Source organism: Macaca thibetana, chromosome 6, assembly GCF_024542745.1.
Source record: "Macaca thibetana thibetana isolate TM-01 chromosome 6, ASM2454274v1, whole genome shotgun sequence".
Taxonomy (NCBI): Eukaryota; Metazoa; Chordata; class Mammalia; order Primates; family Cercopithecidae; genus Macaca; species Macaca thibetana.
The window spans coordinates 19,832,448-19,853,817 of record NC_065583.1 but is presented as its reverse complement, the minus strand read 5'-3'; the positions used below and the strand labels follow the sequence as shown (position 1 = coordinate 19,853,817).

At 34.9% G+C, this 21,370-nt stretch overlaps 1 long non-coding RNA gene across 1 annotated transcript in view; it reads right to left on the bottom strand.

Moving 5' to 3' along the window:
- Positions 1-21,370, bottom strand: part of LOC126956051 (uncharacterized) — an 86,161-nt gene that overhangs the window by 45,444 nt on the left and 19,347 nt on the right. Inside the window, exon 2 of the long non-coding RNA XR_007726226.1 lies at positions 10,546-10,643. This is a non-coding gene — a long non-coding RNA (uncharacterized LOC126956051). The remainder of the gene's footprint in view (positions 1-10,545; positions 10,644-21,370) is intronic.

Genomic DNA, 21,370 nt, shown 5'->3' with positions numbered 1-21,370 from the left:
AAGCGTAGCAATTGGAGATACCAATAAATGATGAAATACAGGCACTTTGATTTTCAATTGATGCTATATTAGAGTATGGCTTCCATCGATTATTCTTTCCGGATTTGGCAGAACTATTCTAGTATGAAGGTGTGAGGATAGGAAGGAAAGGGTAAGATAAGAAGCATAGGTAGTAGAAAAATGCTGGTAATTTTTCAAATAATTAATTAAACAATAATGTACAATAACTAGTTGGTCACCAACTGTGCATTTTTATAGTTACCCAAAAGTAGATGTTAGTTTATGTTCTTAAATGCATATAATTTATTTTTTGAAGTCAAGAATATCCAAGAAAAGGTTAAATCACTAAATAAAATTATTCACAATAATAAAATTGATTCATACAATAATAGAAGAAAGTCATGTGATTATAAAAATATTACTCCCTAATAAACTCCTAGTATTTGAAAGGCACTTGATTATTATTTTTTTTTTTTTTTGAAATAGAGTCTTGCTCTGTTGCCAGGCTGAGTAGTGCAGTGGCGCGATCTCGGCTCACTACGACCTCCGCCTCCCAGGTTCGAGCAATTCTCCTGCGTCAGCCTCCCTAGTAGCTGGGATTACAGGCACGCGCCACCGCACCCAGCTATTTTTTTGTATTTTCAGTAGAGATAGGGTTTCACCATGTTTGCCAGGATGCACTTCATCTCCTGACCTCATGATCCACCCACCTCGGCCTCCCAAAGTGTTGGGATTACAGGCGGGAGCCACCATGCCCGGCCAAGACTCAATTTTTTAACATACCAGCCTTCATATTATTTAAGAATTATTCTTTCATTTTTACTTTCATATCTCTCCTTCATTCTCTTTTGTCACGAAGGTGATATGATTAATCAGGGTAAAACTACCTAAATGAAAATATGTCTATTTTACAATTGTTTTGCCAAAGGTAATGGAAAGGCTATATGGAAGTATTTTGTTTAAAAAATTAGTAATCAAACTTATTTCTGTTTTAAAATACAGTCATGGAGATAGCTTGGGTAAAAAGCAGAAGCGTTTTATAATAATAAATGTTAATAATTGATTTAAACAAAGGAAGTTTAGAGGTGTGATAAGCTTAAGAATCTAAATTCCATGCCAGGCAACACCTATTAATACATACTTGACGTCCATAGAAAAACTGAGGGTTTTGTTCTCCCCCTAAATAGGTGTTTGCTGTATTACATTGTCATCTCTCTAAAGAAAACTTTGATATCTTGGATACATTATGCAAGCCTCTGGCACTCCTGTGTTTTGTAGGATGCCTCCTCTAAAGTGTTTGGATTGCATTAGACTGTGCTGATTGTGGGCATACTTCGTCTGGGCAGAATACCAAAGGGACAAAAGCACATTCCTGAGCCTTCAACATAAAGCACTCCATCCATGCAGCTCTGGCACCGGAGGGTGAAATATCAATTATTACAAACATATTCTGGGCACTTTAGAGACATTACTCATTCTTCTATGTGTAATGGGAATTTATGTTTTCAGGATAAGAGAGGGAGTTGGCAGGTGCAATGGGAAGCATTGCAGTAAAATTTTTCTCTACAAAGGGAGATGTTGTCTGTAGAGAGCACGTGCAAAACCTCTGGCATTACTTAATCTATTTCTCTTGGGGTAGGGAAGCCAGTTTACATTTTCCAGTGAACCATATCCATTGACGATTGCTTTGATTTCATTGTACAGGAGGCTTAACAAACAGCCAACGGATTTATGTTTTAGTGGAAAACACGACATAACCTTCAGCAGAAAAGCTCCTTCAGAAAGAAACTATGTGCTTAGACTGCCAAGTGCATTTAAATGTTGCAAACAGTCTAAGAAAACAGGACATCTGTGTGCCATGTTCACCAGGCTGAGTGTCCTTTGAATTATGCCCTTGGCGATGAGTGTATGCACAGTAGCCCCTGCTTCTTGACTTCAACTCCTCGTGTATCTCTCTGATTGATGTCATAGAGGCTGGAAAGAAACTATGTAATAGTAAAATTTTCCTGTTCCCCTTTGAGGGATTTATGCATTTAAGAGATACTCCTATTTAACCCACACATTTTGTTCTCTGTTGAGGGCAAAAGCAAAGCAATGATGTGGATAACACAACATGTCATTTCAAAAGATCTTTGTCTTTAATTGGAAAATTAAAATTGTGAACTACCTAATTTTGGAAAATAAAGAAGAGTATAAAGAATTACCTCAAAAAGTTACCCATAATTCCACTGCTGGAGATAACATTTTGTTTTATTTCCTTTATGTATCTGTTTGTATCTGTTGGTACATTCCCATGTATTTGTTCCTATCCAGATACATAAGTATTTACAAAGACATACCACATTATATCACGGTTCTTCACTTATCCTTATATGTTGGACATTTTCTCTTGTTAACATAAGTTATTGTAAAGTTTAATTTTAAATGTTTTTAAAATATTATATCATATGGCTGGTCCAAATATATTTATCCATGTCTTTCCTAAGAGATTCTAATATCCTCATTCCTTTTTTTATCTGTCTATGATATAAAGCATACGAAACAGCATGCGATTGAGAAATAAATTGTGTTGCTTTTTTCCCCTCAAATTTGTTTATTTTTAAAATTGGCATATAAAATTGTATGTAGTTACATGAACAGCATGATGTTTTGAAGTATATATACAGTGTGGAATGATGAAATCTAGCTAATTAGCATATGTATTTCACACAGTTAATCACTTTTATGGTGAGAACACTTCACATCTATTCTCCTAACATTTTTCAATAATACAATATATTGGTATTAACTATAGTCACCATGCCATACAATAGACTTCTTAAACTTTTTCCTCCTGTCTAACTGTAAATATGTGAATTTGTGTTGCTTTTGTCCAGAGAGTTGGCTTTTGTTAAGAGTCTAGGGTAGAAAATATAACAGGTGGTGAAGCTAGCTTGCCTCATAGCTGGCTAGAATAAACCTTCTATGCTGCAAACTTCTCCTGAAACTGTTCCCTAATATCCAAGAAATTTTAATTCCAACTTTGAGCTTTGACCTCTTTAAACCATGTAAGCCCTTAGAAGAGATACTATTTGAAGCACTTCTTCATCATTTCATGGTGAATGACTTTTCAAGGGGCAGATTTCAATGCTTACCTGAAGAATCAGTCTGAAGGGACTAAGGGAAAAGTAAGAGGGGGATGCAGTCCAAAATTACCAAGAAACGGGGTTTCCCTGAGAGGGTGTAAGGAGGCTCTAAATCTCGTCTTAACAGAACAGGGTGATCTGGGAACCTGGAGCCTCTTTAGGGATATTTACTAACTTGGATTAGACATATATAGTTCATTCTTTACCAGATGTTATAACGAAAAGAGACAGGAGTGAACAAAAACCTAGGTTTGTTCATTTTATAGAGAGTATAACAACTGCCAAGGCAAGGACTTGGCTAAGTTATCTTGACAACTCAGACTTAATGGATTTTTTGTTTGCTTGTATTATAGGGATAACATCACGACAGTCTGCCTTGTTTTTCAAGCAGAGATACTACATTTGGAACAGCGTCAAGAAAAAAATACAGAATCAAATCTGATGTCTATGGTTGGATTCTATGTAGGTCAAATACCGTGAGATTTTATTTTATGCATATGAATGGAGGGAGTTTTAAAACCAAAAACTTGTTGGTCTTATTCAAATTTACAAGGCTTTGTCTCCACAGGTTCTGTGGGCTGAATTCCAGCTTTGTTGCTTAATTGATGGGTGTAATTAGAAAGTAAATGTTCTCTGTTCCTGTGGCATTCCAATACAACATTTGGAGACATAAGGATATATACGTCATTCATATTTATGTAATGTGTGAGAATCTTGAGAAATATTTTTTTAACTCCTTATTTGAAAAAATCGGAGTCTCTCATTCCTCAGTGTGTATTAGAACATTGCCCATGCTGTTCCTCTACCTGGAGCACCCCTCAAACCTCAACGGAAATCAATCTTTCTTTCTTTCTTCTTTCTTTCTTTCTTTCTTTCTTTCTTTCTTTCTTTCTTTCTTTCTTTCTTTCTTTCTTTCTTTCTTTCTTTCTTTCCTTTCTTTCTTTTTCTTTCTTTTTTTTTTCTTTCTTTCTTTTTCTTTCTTTCTTTCTTTCTTTTCTTTCTTTCTTTCTTTCTTTCTTTCTTTCTCTCTCTCTCTCTTTCTCTCTTTCTTTCTTTCTTTCTCTTTCTCCCTCCCTCCCTTCCTTCTTCTTTCTCTTCTCTCTCTTCTTTCCCTTTTTTTTTTTTTTTTTTTTTTTTTTTTTTTTTTTTTTTTTTTTTTTTTTTAGTCTTGCTCTGTCACTCAGGCTGATATGGTACACTGGCGATTTTGGCTCACTGGAACCTCTGCCTCCCGGGTTCAAGCAGTTCTGCGCCTCAGCTTCCCGAGTAGGGATTACAGGCGCCTGTCACCACGACTGGCTACTTTTTTTGCATTTTTGGTACAGACAGTGTTTCGACATGTTGGCCAGGTTGATCGTGAACTACGGACTTCAAGTTATCTGCCTGCCTCTGCCTCCCAAAGTGCTGGAACTGCAGGCGTGAGCCACCACGCCAAGCCTCCCACAGGACTTCCTCACTTACCCCAAGATGTTGCTCAGATGTCATCTTCTCAGGAATGTCATCTTCTTGGGAAGGACTTAGATGTGATCACTTTATTTAAAATCTCACCTCATGATCTGCAGTTTCTATACCCACATCTGGCTTTATTTTTCTTTCTAGCACTTAACATTTTACAACGTGGAATATAATTTTTATATCATGTGTTTGATTGCCTTCTACTAGGATGAAATCTCCGTGAGGGCAGAGATTTGGAGCTGCTGTTTCACTGGTACTAACTAGCACCTAGAGCACTGCCTTACACATAGTAGGAATATATAGACATATGTTGAGTGAATGCTATTAGTGCAAGATTTTTTTTTATCAATAGATAAATTCAGCTATATACAGCTTAGATTTATTTTAGAAAACTACCATGATCAAGGACTCTAATAGCAGCAACAACCCAGAATACCTGTCTGAATACTTACAATATTCTATTTCCAGATTTAGGCAATTATTTTAAAATTAAGTTGGCTGCATTAATTTTAAACTGAATAATTTATCATCGATTTGGGTATCAGCTCCCAAAGTCTCCAAATTTCATTTTTGCAAGATGTGTTTTAGCTTAAAGGATATTCTTCCTTTCAAAATATTTTCTCAGTAACAGGAATTATTTTTACACTTTGAAAGACTACAAAGGAAATTACAATAGAGTATTACCCAGTTTCAATCAGTCTTTCACCAAAAACATCCAAAACAGGAAAGAGAAAATCAAACAACAGTAAATGACATTCTGAGAAAAACAACAACATTGCTGTTTCAGATTTCTTGACTTTCTTTTCTTTCTCTTTCTTTCTTTCTTTCTTTCTTTTTCTTTCTTTCCTTTCTTTCTTTCTTTCTTTCTTTCTTTCTTTTTTTCTTTCTTTCTTTCTCTTCTTTCTCTTTTTTCTCTTTTTTCTTTTCTTTCTTTCTTTCTTTCTTTCTTTCTTTCTTTCTTTCTTTCTTTCTTTCTTTCTTTCTTTCTTTCTTTCTTTCTTTCTTTCTTTCTTTCTTTCTTTCTTTCTTTCCCTTCCCTCCCTCCCTCCCTCCCTCCCTCCCTCCCTCCCTTTTCTTTCTTTCTTTCTTTCTTTCTTTCTTTCTTTCTTTCTTTCTTTCTTTCTTTCTTTCTTTCTTTCTTTCTTTCTTTCTTTCTTTCTTTCTTTATTTCTTTCCTTCTCTTCCCTTTCTCTCCTTTCTTTTCTTTTTCTTTTTCTTTTCTTTTCTTTTTTCTTTTCTTTCTCACCCTCCCATCTGTGTTTAAGTGCATGCATTTACTGGAAGAGGACACAAATTCATAAAACTTGTTTTCAAAAACACATTATCTATTTCAGCAATCAAACCTGATGCATGAATTTGTTAGCCACTTTAAATTTGAGTAGGAATTAATTGTCAAATAAAAGATTATGCATTTCACTTATCACTCATTTATTTATTCATCATGTACATATGTACTTATTGAGTGAAAGCCCACTATGCAGAAAATATTTTTCTAGTCTTTGTGTTATCTTCAAGATAAATAGAAGAATCTTTTTATCCTCCAGCAACTTATGCTCTGTGGTAGAAAACCACTTGAAAATTCAGGCTGTGTGTGACTGTACTTAGCCAGCTTCCCACAGGGATCTTTCATAGTGTTGCTCTCTCCATGGTAATTGATGAAACTGTGCCTACAGTACAGAGTCTCTGTGGTCCTAAGTAGTTGGTGTGATGCAAACAACTTGCTAAACAAGGCAGGTGACCATACCTGCTATTACAGAGGTATTATCAGTGTGCTGTGGGAGTAATTAATTCTGACTTAAAGTTTGGAGGTTGGGAAAGGGTGGCAAGAGATAAAATTGATGTAATGCGATTTAAAGTCAGGAAAGTTATTTGGTTTAAGTGAACTGTTAGGGCTATTGGATGTAAAAGATAGAAAATATTTATAGATCATTTCTAGTTTAATAAAATTATTGATCAGGAAACTGAAGTTCAGAGGGAGGAAGTGCCATTCCCTAAGTTATAGGAATAGTTAAATGCAGTACAGAATTCTGACATCATTTACTAGCAACTGTTTACTATTAGATATTATTTTCAATTCAGAATTTAGCTTTCCTTTTTTTCAACAAAACTCATGTTTTTTAAAAGAATCTCTGGATTACTAACATGGTCTTGGTTAAACATAAGGAAATTGTAAGGTGAAGTGTGTTTAGTATGAAAAAACTTTTAGATAAAATTATTTTTAAAAATCCACTTCAGGGAAAAATTATTAAAAAGAAAATTTTATGCAGGTTTTCTTAACTATATGAACTTAACATTATAATTTTGTATTTTTTTCTTCTCATGCTTAAAAAATAATTTAACCATAGCAGAAATAGCATGTGATAGCAATAACAAAGGGGATTATCTGAGTTATTTAGAGATTGTAATAATACATTTTAAAATTTAAAAAATCCTTTAAGTCTGCTGCGACAAAAAGAATTAGAGCTGGAAAAGTTGTCCTCAAGAAATATTAGCACATATATTAGGAGGCCTCAATTTGGTTCAGTTGCTGAATTCATCCCATCTGCTTCCTCCCCACATGGTGACTTTCTTGGGAAAAATTAGTTAAAAGCTAGTTAAAACTGGAAAAAATATATATATCCATAATTTGAAACAGCATTTAAGTCATCTTTTCACTTAAAAAAAAATCCAAGTTCTGAAACCTTCAGGTAAATAGTCATTGACTCTTGGGTTGACCTTTAGCTATGTCTGTAGGCATGGAGAACACTCATATTCTCTAGGAACACACACTTGTAGGGTAAAATTTCATCAGCTCAATACAAATAATATACATGAATGTTGTATATCCATTTTTTTTTTTAGTGTTCAAATAAATTACAAACCTCACTCATTAACTCATTCAGCAGACATTTTTGAGCACCTACACTGACAGTAGGCCCAGAATATGTAGTGGTGTACATGTAGGTGGGTTCTTAACTGTAATGTACTTGCATCCTTCCTTCATTTTCATCCATTTGTCTTAAATTCAGCTTCAGACCCTTAATAGTAACCAACGTCTGTATTGCAAAATTGTATTTTCTTTTCCTATTTTTCTTTTTTCTCACGTAGGAATCAAGTGTGACATACGGAGCCATAGAATTACAAATTATGTGACTAATGGCTCTTCTTTTGAGATTATCACTGACTCCAAACAAGAAAATTTTCATTCCTAATCTCAGCAATACACAGCAGGCAATGATGCAGATAAAGGGAGCAACCAGGTTTGTGTTTTGCTTATTTATTTTTCACTGAATCTAAGCAATTTCATATTATTTTACCGCTTTGTCTACATATATCTTGCCCCATCTACAATATTACAGGCTTATAGGAAAGAAGACAATGTTTTATACCCAATAATTTATATCTGCCCTGGCATGCGGTTGGACTTTATCTGTGAAACTGAATTGAAAATACCATTTGAAAGAAAAGTTAAATGGAAACACTTTATAATCAAATAAATTCATATACTTGAAGAATTATGAATCTGTTGTTCAAATGATAGTCACTAACATGTTTGAAAGACTGCAGTTCTAATAGTGTGCTGAAAATTCAGAGACATTATAAAAATATTAATTAAATAAAATATATTGTCAAATTGTTACAAACCCCAAATCTGATTTCATCTAGTTTATGAGATATCGGATTAACTTTAGAGCCAGATTAGCACCTTGTTTACTAAACCTTTTCTGTATTTCCAAAAGGACTCATTATTTTAAGGCATTTATGAAAAGGAAAAGAGATTATTTGTGTGAATAGTTATTTATTTTCCTATTGACAACAAAACTAAAGACAATCAGAAAATATTAATGTCAGACATAGTTGAAAAGTGAGATTATCATTACATTTTCCTCCCATATTTTAGGATTGTAAACTTTTCACTATTTGAGGTTTTGAGTATATGTTGTATCTATTATTCGAAAAAGCAACCGTGACTTAAAAACAGGCAAAATAACAACAAAATAAAAATAAGTGATTTCTTACAAGATTCCTTGGCATATTGTTTACTTACATATAACTTAGAGTTATTTATAAATAGTCTGAGAATACCATGTAAAAATACCATACAAAATGCAAAATGTAATGAAATGACTGTTAAATAAGACTTTTAATAGCTTAAGAGTACAACTGAAAAGATGTCAGTGATTTATCATACCTTTGAGTTTTATGGAACACTGAAGTACCCCATGATCTTATTCCAGGTTTCAAAGTTCCTAAATTTTAATCTAGGAGAGATACAGGAAGCATAAGCAATAATTCAGCAGATGGCACTGATGTCCTTAGGTCTAGAATCAAACCCAATCTAAAGATGTTGGTTTCACACCTAAGTATAGAAATAGCACTTAGATACCTGTAGAAACTATTTATCATAATAGCAGAATGGGCAGCAGGTGTATTTGCAGTGGGGTGGTAGAGTGGGATGAGCAAGCTCATATGATTCTCAGTAAAGAACCGATACGGTTAAATCTGTTAAGTAATTCTGAGTCTAAGAGTGTTCCATACCACTATCATTGGCTTTTCTGCAAAGTCAGTAATTATCATTTTTGGAGAAACTTGTGGTTTAAAACTTTTAAAAATATGTTCATACTTTCAGAGTCACACTTAGTCTTCTTTCTCCTGAGATATTTGACAAATACTCGTTAAGGAAAAGCCATGTGAAATGATGTTGAAAGGTGTTTCATGGAGGGAAAACATGTTTCCCTTTTTTTATATACTTGCTTTGGTGTAGAGTGCAATATGGGACAGAATCCCAATAATGCTTCTTTTTCATCATCAATCCTATGATACTAACTCAATTTCCCATCAAGTATATGAAAACTATAGAACGACCCTGTGGGATAAAAATCAGAATTAAGACTATTTTTAAAATACATGTCTTGTCTTGCTAAAGCACAGTGCTTTCCTTTACCTTTCATAAATTGCATAAAGCTTCGAATTATTTGTTCAGAATCACAAAAATGTAAAGTTTTCCTATTCAGTGTGTCATAGTAAAACTGCTAATACACACAATTTGCCAATAGATTATGTTCTAAAAACAAACCAATAATGGTAAACTTTCAAAGTAAGTAAGCTTAGGAAAAGTAAATTTGATTTCTGTATCTTAATGCCATACAAATTTATTGAATGTTAATGGAATAGTTTCAGAAACAAGAGTTAAAAGCTGCACCTGTATTCCAACAAAATATCAATAGCTTTCATTCAAAATTTAAGTCATCTAAATGTTTTGACTACACAACACCCAATACATTGGACAGACTGCAGGTCATAGTCAAGATTCATTTTGAAGAATAAGATGCATACTGTATCCTCCTCACTCAAGGAAAGAATAAATAGAGTCCAAAGGGTATCTATATAACTCACAATAGTGTTCCGGAGACTCACTTTGTCTGAGATCCTCCTCGACTGAAGAGATCCATATTTCTAACATTCAGAGATTGCTGCATGAATCCCAAAAGTAGTTGATCCATGACTTATGGAATATGTTATCAAGTACAAGGAAGGCATTATAACATGAGGGTCAAGAGCACACACTCAAGTTCCTTAGTTTAAAGTCCTTGTTCTGCCACATAATAACTATTTGATCTTGGACAAGTTGCTTATCCACTGTGCCTCCATTTCCTTAGCTGTTACGTGGAAACATTAATAGTACTTACCTCAGAGTAATGATATAAGAATTAAAGTTACTACTTATAAAGTTTCTAAAATACTGCCTATACATAGAAATTGTTACATTAAATATGTTAAATAAAATACACTGGGAAAATGTTTGCATTGTAGCATCCTCTTTAAGGTCATAATGCATAAATATATTAAAAGCTCCAGTCAAAAATAAATGACGATATGTCTTGGTAACAAACAACTCCAAAATATCAACAGCTTACAACAACAAACATTACTTTTTACTCATGTATTATGTAGGATGATTTCAAATATTGGTTCTGACACTTACCAGCAATGCGACCTTGGGCAATTGACTTAAGTTTCTGCACATCAGGGTCCACATCCGTACAATGAGAACAATAATAGTGCCAATGTACCAGAGGGTAGCTGTGAGGAATAGATGTATTAGCATATGCAATATGCTAAACACAATAACTGGGAGATGGTAAGCATACTCTACATGTTAACTTTATGATTTAAATTCTTTTTCTATCTTAAAAGCAAGGAAACCAATTCTCAAACGATGAGGTGATTTAAACAAAGGTAACCCAGCTATCAAATCAAATGATGAATTAGAAACCCTCAGTCAGGTTGAACTAAATTAAATCCCGTTTGTACTGTTTTGTTTTCCATTAATTACTGGGAAATTCTAATTGTTATAAATACCTATGATAGTGCTATTGAGAAATGTGATCAAGAATTTGTAAAGAAATAACTTTTTCCTAGCGTGTTATATTTCGGTGAGACATAGAACTTGCCACATTTATACGCACAGAGACAGAATGTGAGAGAATATGAGATGGCAAAAAGTAACGATACTGGTCACCACCATTGTGATTTTATGTATTTCCCAGTCTAGAATAGGAGATGTGAACAGTAGGGAAGGAAACATTTATCGAGTACTGATTAGGCTTCTTGCACTATGCTGCACCACACCCTACACCTCACTTACTTCCCAGAACAGCAACCACATAAAATAGGTTTCAGGGTCTACAAGTGTTATCCTGGATCATGGCAATATTATTCCTAGGCTGATACTTTTTGATGTTCTTTCTGTCACTAATTTCAGCTTGCACAATAGCATAAAGTGGAAAATACTATTTTCCACTTTGCTAATGTCCCATTTTCTAAGAAAGATCTCTCTTGATCAAACTATGGAAAAGAAGCTTCATGCTAGTCATATCACTCATCACTCCTTGAAATTGTAATGTACATCGATAATCTGCATCCATCAACATTAATCAAAGCATCATAAATGCAGGGGAATTGTCTGTCTTGTTCACCGCGTAATCCCCAGTGTCTAGGATAGTGCCTGAATAAATGAATTCATCTGGGAATGTAAGATAGAATGAATGAGGCTAAGAGATTAAAGAAATTTATCCAAGCATTCACAGCTTGTGTGTTGTACAACTGGAATTTGCACTACAGATTTGAGTCCAAACCCGGTGGGCATCCCATTGTGCCAACTGTTTCTACCTTGCTTCAGCAGTTAGTCTCACTGTGGCCATGGAGAGCAGAACAATGTGGTATTAGGTTAAACCATATGGAATGCTTTTCTGAATTCAGTGACAGTAAGTCTATTGTGTGAAGTATACAAAAGAGCTACCCTGCTAACGGGAAGGATATTTTGTTATAGAAGAATCAGTAAGTTCAAAGGCCCATATGTCAGTGGAGAACACAGGTTATTCTAGAAACTGACAAAAGGCCAAAATGTTTGGAAATTAGTGAGTGACATGGGGAGGGTTTGAAATGAGATTGGAGAAGTAAGCAATGTATAGATTGTATATAGCCCTGTAGGTCATGCAAATAAATTCAAATTTTATTCTACATGCAATAGAGATTTACTGGAGATTGCTAAGTAGAAGAACTATATAATCTGATTTGAGTTTTTGCAAAGTCACTTTGGCCACCATGCAGAGAATGGACTAGGAATGGACAAAATCTAAGTACAATAAATACATACACACATACACCTTCACACCCTATATGCTGCCTTTGAGGAATGTGTCAAATGGGGAAAGAGATTATTTTGCACAGGTCCAGAAACATAGTGACAGTGAAGTTTCTATCCAGATGATAGCATCCCAAACCTATGAACAGTAGAATATATTGTCTCCCCCCATCACTGTTCAGATGCCTGCCCTCTGAAGTAGCAAAAATGATCTCACAAAAAATGGGATCCTAACCTATTGATAGCAACTATAAACCAAATATAATTTTATGTGCAAAATAGTCATTGTATAACAACAACCTATAAATTTCCTATTATCCTAAAGCATTTTATTCTCTATACTATCCAGTTGCTAATACTTTCTTTCATTTTCTTTTTTATGACCATATGATTCTTCCATCCAAAACTCCTCACCAGCTCTCCATTTTCTGCTATTTTCTAGAATGAAATTCAAACATTTGAAGTTCCTCTTGATCTGATCCCCATAACCTTCTCCATTCTTGACTTTATCAGCAATCCCTACTCATCTCTCTTTCTTTCTTTTCTTTCTCTCTCTCTCTCTCTCTCTCTCTCTCTCTCTCTCTCATGTGCAAGCGCGCGCGCACACACACACACACACACTCTACTGAGGCAGTAGTGAATATATTATCACATTCTATTATTTTTCCCATGGTGTAGTATCTTTTGAGAATTTTCATTTTTAAAATATTTGGTCTGACAAGCTTCTTTTCAACCTTCAAAGTCTTCCTCAGAAAGCTATCCATGGTACTTCCTTAATGGGAGGCAGATATACTTTTAAAAAGTTCTATACTCCCTGTGCATGGATATATCAATTTATTATTTATTGAATTATTATTTATTTATTACTAGAATTAGTTTTCTGTTGAGGGACTGCATTTCATTTGTTTTATGTTTAATGGGTACAATGTCATTGCACTCAAGATTGTTTAGTCATTCAACAAATATATTCCAGGTTAAATTATACCTTTCATATATACAGATATTCCAAATATCTAACATGCGTGCAGAAATAAAGCAGATTATGTATAAACAGTAGAACCAAGATAACTATTATTAGCTCTTTGTCAATTCCCAGTTACCAAAATGTATTGCAACTTCATAAAACAAAAGAAAATATAAATCCTCAGTGGAACTGAAAATATTCTTAGAAGTTCTAATATTTGTGTTTGTGGTTTTGGAAATCTACATATCTGGCATATATATTATAATGCAAAAAATAAAATGAAGTCAACTAAAAAGCTTTATTATTAAAAAAAAAACCTTATAAAGAACGTGTTAATGTATTGTGGATACCACCCTCTTTATTGTTCTCATTTAAGCACTTCAAAAATGATGTTTCCACTGGGGGCCACCACCACAATTTATAAGGATTTTGGTCTTTATTCATTTATTCAATACGCTACTGAACTTTGAAATTTAAAAAAACTGTGAGATGGAACAAAACAATGCACTATTTATTATTTGAGAAAGCAGTAACTATAAGACTGCTGTCAGTTCTGGCAAATGAGATCACACTTGTGAAGGTATATGGAATAGGTTTTTTAAAGTCTCTATTCATAATTTTGGTAATATGCAATACTTCCTGAACTCAGGACCACAGAAATGTGGAAATAGAATATGCATGCAATAAAGAAGAGGCCTCAGTGAACATGTTTTTTTTGTTGTTGTTGCTGAATATTATCATTTCTTTCTCAGAATCCTTTGCTTTCTTTCACAAGGACACTGGAATATCTGCAAATAACATACATGAAAATAGTGTTCTAATGAATTAATTACTTCAGGAAAAGGATCACAGACTTCAGCATAGTTAAGTGAATTCCACTAGAGAGCAGATATTTGTGGGAAGTGTCCTTGTTTGACTTGTTCTCCTCTGTAAACACTGCATCTGAAACAGTGGAGCAAGCCAGGGAGAATCTCGGCATTTGTTGGACTAATGAATGATGCATTGAGTATGCAACTTAAATTTAAATGAAAATGATAGTATTACTTTCAATGGTTACCACATTTGCTGCATTTTCCAATCTGTTTTTTTCTCTGAAAATATATAGACATATATTTCATTTTTTGTGAACTTTTCATGAATAAAATGTAGACACATTGTTCCCTCACCCCAAACGGTACAGTATGTATGTTCCACAAATAACACTTTCTTCAATAACTATTTTATAACCCTCCAGATCAGAAAATAAAAATTGGTACAGTATTACCATTTGAACCTAAGTTCCCATTCCAATTTTGTCAACAGATTTAATAATGAGAGCTTTATCTTGTTGGTTTTGGCTCTATCCAGAAAAGCAAGTTACATTAATTAATTGTTGCAACAGATTCTTTCATCCTGAATGAGCTCCTCAGTGTCTTTCTATCTTACGTGTCATTGACAAGTTTAAAGGGGACACGCCCTACATTCTGGAGGATGACCCTCAACATGGATCCATCTAATGCTTCTTCATGTCCTGAGTAAGGTCATGCATTTTTGGCAGGAGTGAGTTCCACGGAAATGATGTGGCATATTTCTTGGTGCATCATCTCAGAAGACACATGATATAGACCAATCCTTCCCCTGGCGATTTTAGCTTTAACCACTTGGAGACACAGGGTCTACTGAGTTCTTACACCTTACAATCACCATTTTTCCATTTGAATTATTAGTATATTGTAGGGCAGTATTTCACAATCATGCCATAAATTTATTCCTAAGCAAACCACCACTAAATGGCTTTCATATCCACTGACAGTACCTGCTTTAACCAACCATTATCTCTGATGGCTGCCAAGTAGCAATTCTCTTATTCCCATTATTCCTTTAAAATCCATTGGCATTCCATTGTAAATAGAAATTATATCTCTACATTTGTTTATTTTCATATATATAATAGACTAAATATAATATGTAATGATTCTAATAACTCATTTATGATGGCAGTATAAAATGATGAGCTTCTATTTTATTCATTAGGGTTGCAATACATTGTTGCCATTATTTATTTTAATGCCCAAATCATCCCATTCAAACTGGCTTCTATATACTTTTGATATGTCCCCAACATTCATTGAACATTGCCTTAATGTCAGGTGCAATAGAATGTGCAATCATGCTTTTCCTGCCGTTGTCCTGGAATCAGTCATTTCTCCAAAAAGCTCCGGCTCCTTTTAGTGAGGACAGCATTTAGAAACTAAGATTATGACCCTTGACATGCTCATTGTTATGGGGGTATCTTTGCTTCTAGGCCCTTTCAGTGGACAGAGCTTGGATATATATGTATATGAATGCATATACAACTATAAATGTTTGTTGAATATGTATATTATAAAATCATGAGCCCATAGTGAAACCTCCAATTTCAATCCAATACCTCATGCTTATTTTCATTATTATATTTTCTTTGTCTATTAATAACTTCTCTTGCTTTGAGAGGTTCCATTTTATTCTAAATGCAGTTACTTACTTGCTCAGTATAACCAAAATGTAACTGTGAAGGCCTCCTTTCTGTCTTTGCCCATCTCCTCCCAGCACTCCCACTGTTGGCCACCCAGCTTCTGGTCAGCTTATCTATATGGATCTCTAACCCTCCCTAATTGCCCTGCATCCCTGGTCACCATCAATCCCACCAGCCCACACCTCATGTAGCTCTCCCACCTTCCTCTCTGTCACCACCTCACATTCAAGTTTCCATGTGTTTTCCTCCACATGCTAAAGATTAAAAAAACCAACCAAACAAAAAAACAAAAACTGGTAAACACGTTTTAACAGTATTTTTGTTTATTGATGATTACTTCACAAAAGATTCATTTAAGATAATCCGTACTGTGCCTTCTTAGAATACCAACCAAAAAATAAAGAAGAAAAGAAGAAGGAAAAATTCTAGCTCTTTCTTTTTTATTTTTGGGTCACATTATTTGAGTCATCTAAAAAAAAAAATTCTACAGCTGTGCCTAAGACTTTATCTCTTTGCAGTTCTAGCCTCAGAATACTAATTAAACTTAAAAAGTGTTTATTGTAGTATTCAAGAAATCTGTCAATTGTAATACCTGGTATTAGAGTTAAAATGTTGTGATATAAATGTTAGTTATATAAGCACTTGTAAGCTGCTTTTTTGAGAGTATTCATATAAAATTTTATGAGTTTTAAAGAAATAAAATACCAAGTGACCACATGTATTATATGCAAGGCATAGTCCTTACTTAGGGCAGATTTACTGGCCCCCTTCAACAAGAGAACATTGAGACAAATGTATAAAATAGTTTTCTAAAATCTCGGAAGTGTCCACCTCTTACAGTTTCAGTACATACTGCTTCTGACTCTAACATGAAATATATACCTAGAGATTATCTTCTCTTTTCTTCAAAAAATAAATAGTATTGTGATGATATTCAGATAAAATGTTTTTATCCATAAATAATAGAACATGCCATTCAAAGAGGGTCTGAGGAAATGTATTACCACATACAACAGGAAACCCAGTGCCAATAACGGTGAAGACACTAAGTTTTTACTCTGCTAGATCAGTTTTTTTGTTGATTTTAACTGAACACTGATTCAGACAATGCCCTTACATGAAGTTGGTTGCATTATAGGAGAGAAACTCGAAGCTTAGAAAACAAGTCTTCTTCAATGGATGGTAATCTTGCCTAAAGTTTTTTTTGGGAAGTAAACATTATCTTTACCACACTGAACAGTAAACAATGCAGCCGTTGGTTCCAGAATGAGACACTATCTGTATCTTTCAAACTCTTTTGCTATCCAAACATCCTTGAAAAAAAAAAAAAAGATCAGAATCAAAAGCAGTAAGTGCTTTGCCTGTAAGATTCAAAGATATTCAAGATACCTACAGAACCCAGATGCTGAGTCCTTTTGTCCTCTGTTCTCCTTTAGGATATTGGCAGTTGTTACTTATGTTTGCAAGATGTGTTCATCAGTTTCTTGGTATCATATTGGCATATGCCCATTGTAAGTGAAAAAGAAGGATGTTCCTACTATTGCATGTTTCTTGTGGGTAAAGCCACATAGATAGATTTTCCTGCATGTCTCTCTTCAGTATTGAGTCATACATTCATTCCTAATCCCCAGCTACCAAAGGGTGTGAGACCGATCACAATTGTCAGCCTCCATTTTCTTTTCTGAGCCATTTGCAGGTCAATATCCAAATAAATTGAGGTCCTATGGAAAAAAAAAAAAAAAAAAAAAAAAAAAAAAAAAAAAAAAAAAAAGTAGGCAGACAAGGCAACCCACTGAGGTTTTTAGGCTCATGGATTCCAGAAATGTTGCTACTTCTATGCTCTATAAATTTTAAAAATTTCTTTTGCAGCATAGCAGTCGAAAATGGCCTTTCTTTTCCACATAGATGGATGGAATATAAACAATTACAGAAACGTTATATTTTGGGCAAACCATAACTAGGGAGCTAGATGGAGCATGCAGCCTCATTCTAGGGTCTAATCATTTAAGATTCTTCCTCCGTTTACAAGGTTTTAATTCTAGATGTTTCCCTCATTTTTACCCTAAAGACAAGTGACATTGTATATTAGCATTACTATCTCTTTAAGGAACCTTTCTCAAGCTTCTGTTCTAAAGTGCTACTTCTTATTTATATCTTTAAAAAATATGAGTAGGACTGCTTCTTTTTATATTCCCTTGTGAGCTTATCATTATCTTCTTCATCAAGAAGTCATCTCTTGAATTACCAGAGAGCCAATTAGTATGATTCTGAGAGCAACTTACGTTTGAATGGTCTCTAAAAATGTGTTTTATGGAAGGAAAGTGAAAAATATCCATTTGATTAATTTAATCACTAAAGGTGAAACTTCTTTTTCTTAAAAAGTCAATACTTTCCCTCCAGTAGATTGGCTTTTCTTTTTCTCTAAGCTAAACTTTTATATCCAAGAGTTCTGAAACACATACCCTGCTGTGATATAATGGGATCTTACGGAACTGGGTTACTAAGTATTTCTAGAAACCTAAAGAAGATTCTTTAATCTTTTAACCAGTAAAGTCTCAGCAGAATATAATAAAGGCCTTTTTTACTACTTGAAAAAAAATGTGTGCTCATGTCTCTCTTCCTTAAGAGAAGTAACTACCTAAATTCTTCTATCTGGTTTTAAAATTCTGGTTTGAATTATGTTACATTTAGTTACTAAACAGAGGACTTTTTAGTCTTTGATCTTGGACACCGGTTCAAATGTTTCTTTTGCTGTTTTTTTGTTAGAACTCTTTTCAAAATCATGGCCAGATATAAAAGACTACACATTGGGTATCACGTACACTGCTTGAGTGATGAGTGCACCAAAATCTCAGAAATCACCACTAAAGAACTTATTCATGTACACCACTTGCTCCCCCAAAACCTATTCAAACAATAAAAAATAACTAAATAATTTTTTTAAATCATAATTTTACAAAAAAAAAAATCTGAAAGTGTGTCCTGTTCACATGGTTACCTATTGACTTTGCAGAAGGGAGAAAAATGGAATCCTAAAATGGGTCTTTCTCCTAGAATAAGTTGCCTTAGAGTACATCACCTAGTAAATTTTGAAGTAGGGTTCAGAAAGCCCTACTTATCTTCTCTTACTGTGTGACACTGAAAAAGTTACTTGACTTCTCTGGTATTTTTGTTTCCTCATCTGTGAAGCATAGGCATTACATTAAATGCTCTCTAAAAATCATCATTCCATACACTGATTTATTTCAGAATCTGTGGTATTTTTATAATTTGCATTACTTTTATAAACTGGTAGTCAGTATGTTTCCTAGACATGAGGGAATGCCTTTAATTCTCAAAAAGTTTTGTTTTGTAATGTTTTCATGATTCAGTTCCATGATTTTTATTCCAGTGTTTTTATCTCCATATGTGCAAAACAAAGACTGAGTTTCCTGAGCCATCTTCCTAACAAATAAGCTATCTATTTCTGCCTCTTTTCTTACTGATCCTATTGCTGTTTGGAAAATAACAAGTTGAATTTAATTGGAGTAGAGTTAAATTGATATTCAGTACTGTTCTTTTTTGTTGAATTTGCTCTCTAAGAGACCATCAGAACTTTTCATAGAATAATAATAGTAGTAATATGCACCACTAGCCACTACAAATTCTCTTTGGAAACAAGTTGAAGTACAAATAAAAATAAGAAAAAAATATTTTTCTATAAGCAGCCTATTTTAGAGTAATATATTTCTAAATACTCATTTGTTATTTTCTAATTAAAATATGTATTTATTAAGCTCACCAGGTAAGCAAAACCATCACTCAATTTTTCCCTCCAGTCTGTTTACTCAGTGTCTGCCATGGTCGGATGAAGACGGTGATGCTTTCAGCCAAAAATTCTTGTGAGTGGTGGTTCTTGGATATATTATTTAGCATGAAATGAGGCATTTCATGGGCTTGAAAGAAAACAATATTCCTAGAGAAATAATTTCAGAGACAAGAGTCTTTCTAAAAAAATATAGATGGTGGTCAAAACCACATGGTTGTACTTGAATACTAATTCCTTCTACGCTGACTGATTTCTCTCAGAAATTTACTTGGCAGAATAGAGGTGATGAGAATTGTGGCCAGGATATAAATGATAGCAACAACCACCATTACCATGAAAAAGACAGTTTACCTCCAACCATCCCAAGAGGAAGACCCTGATAAAATCTAATTCCTCAGCTTGGAACCACACTCAGAAGTATTTTACGGCGCTTCTTAAAAGATTGCAAAGTTGGCCGGGCGCGGTGGCTCAAGCCTGTAATCCCAGCACTTTGGGAGGCCGAGACGGGCGGATCACGAGGTCAGGAGATCGAGACCATCCTGGCTAACACGGTGAAACCCCGTCTCTACTAAAAATACCAAAAAACTAGCCGGGCGCGGTGGCAGGCGCCTATAGTCCCAGCTACTCGGGAGGCTGAGGCAGGAGAATGACGTGAACCCGGGAGGCGGAGCTTGCAGTGAGCTGAGATCAGGCCACTGCACTCCAGCCTGGGCGGCAGAGCGAGACTCCGTCTCAAAAAAAAAAAAAAAAAAAAAAAGATTGCAAAGTAAATGTTCCACAGTGAAGATGGGGGATTGTTCAAAAGCTCACAGTCTCCTCGGAATTTACTGTGGTAGGAAGTTGGGCCAGGAGCTAATGAAGAGAGATATGGACTATTAAAAAAAAATTAGACATGCTAAAGGATCCTAAGGCTGTTATTGTTTCCCCAAAAATGATTACTTCCTTTGAAATCAAGGCTGTGCAGATTTTCACTGATGCATAACCACTGGCACTTTAGTGTAAATGGTACTACTTTGATGGAAGTGACCTTGGCTTCAGTCCCAATGCCTGAGTAGCCATAGTGATAAATGTCACTGTGTGCTGTCCCTAACCAGCTTCTAAATGCTAGGAAGGGTGGGCCCTGGGAAAATGCCAACCTCTTGACTACCTAGAAAAGACTATGATCTTGGCCGGGTACGGTGGCTCATGCCTGTAATTCCAGCACTTTGGGAGGCCAAGGCGGGTGGGTCACGAGGTCACGAGATTGAGACCATCCTGGTCAACATGGTGAAACCCTGCCTCTACTAAAAATACAAACATGAGCCAGGTATGGTGGCGAGAGCCTATACGCCCAGCTACTCAGGAGGCTGAGGCAGGAGAATGGCTTGAACCTGGGAGGCGGATGTTGCAATGAGCCGAGGTCGTGCCATTGCACTCCAACCTGTGTGACAGAGTAAGATCTCATCTAAAAAGAAAAAGAAAAAAAAAAAAGGAATAGACTATGCTCTTATTCTGAGGTACTAAGAGGTCTGCAAAGTGGCAGAGAAACAAAAACCATCTTCAGCATAGAAGCTGCTGTTAGTGGGAAGATCCGACTAAATGAAAGAAGGGTCTGCATCTTTGTGCAGGTATATAAGGGTTGTTCTTAAATAAAATTGGAAAATGGGAGGGTATCTTAAAATTTTTAATTCACGGAAATTATTTCCTCAAATAATGGGTTTTCTTTTGGTATAACAGTGAATGTTCTTAATTTCCTTTGATATTGGATATGTTCATGGAATGGGCATTGTTGCATGAATAAACACCAGAAACTTTTTATTAATCAGTCAGAGAAGTTACTGCTGTAGTAGTTTGGGATTTCTTATATTTGTTTCTTGAATCCCACAAACAACGTCCCTTATCCATCCTCCATGTTGAT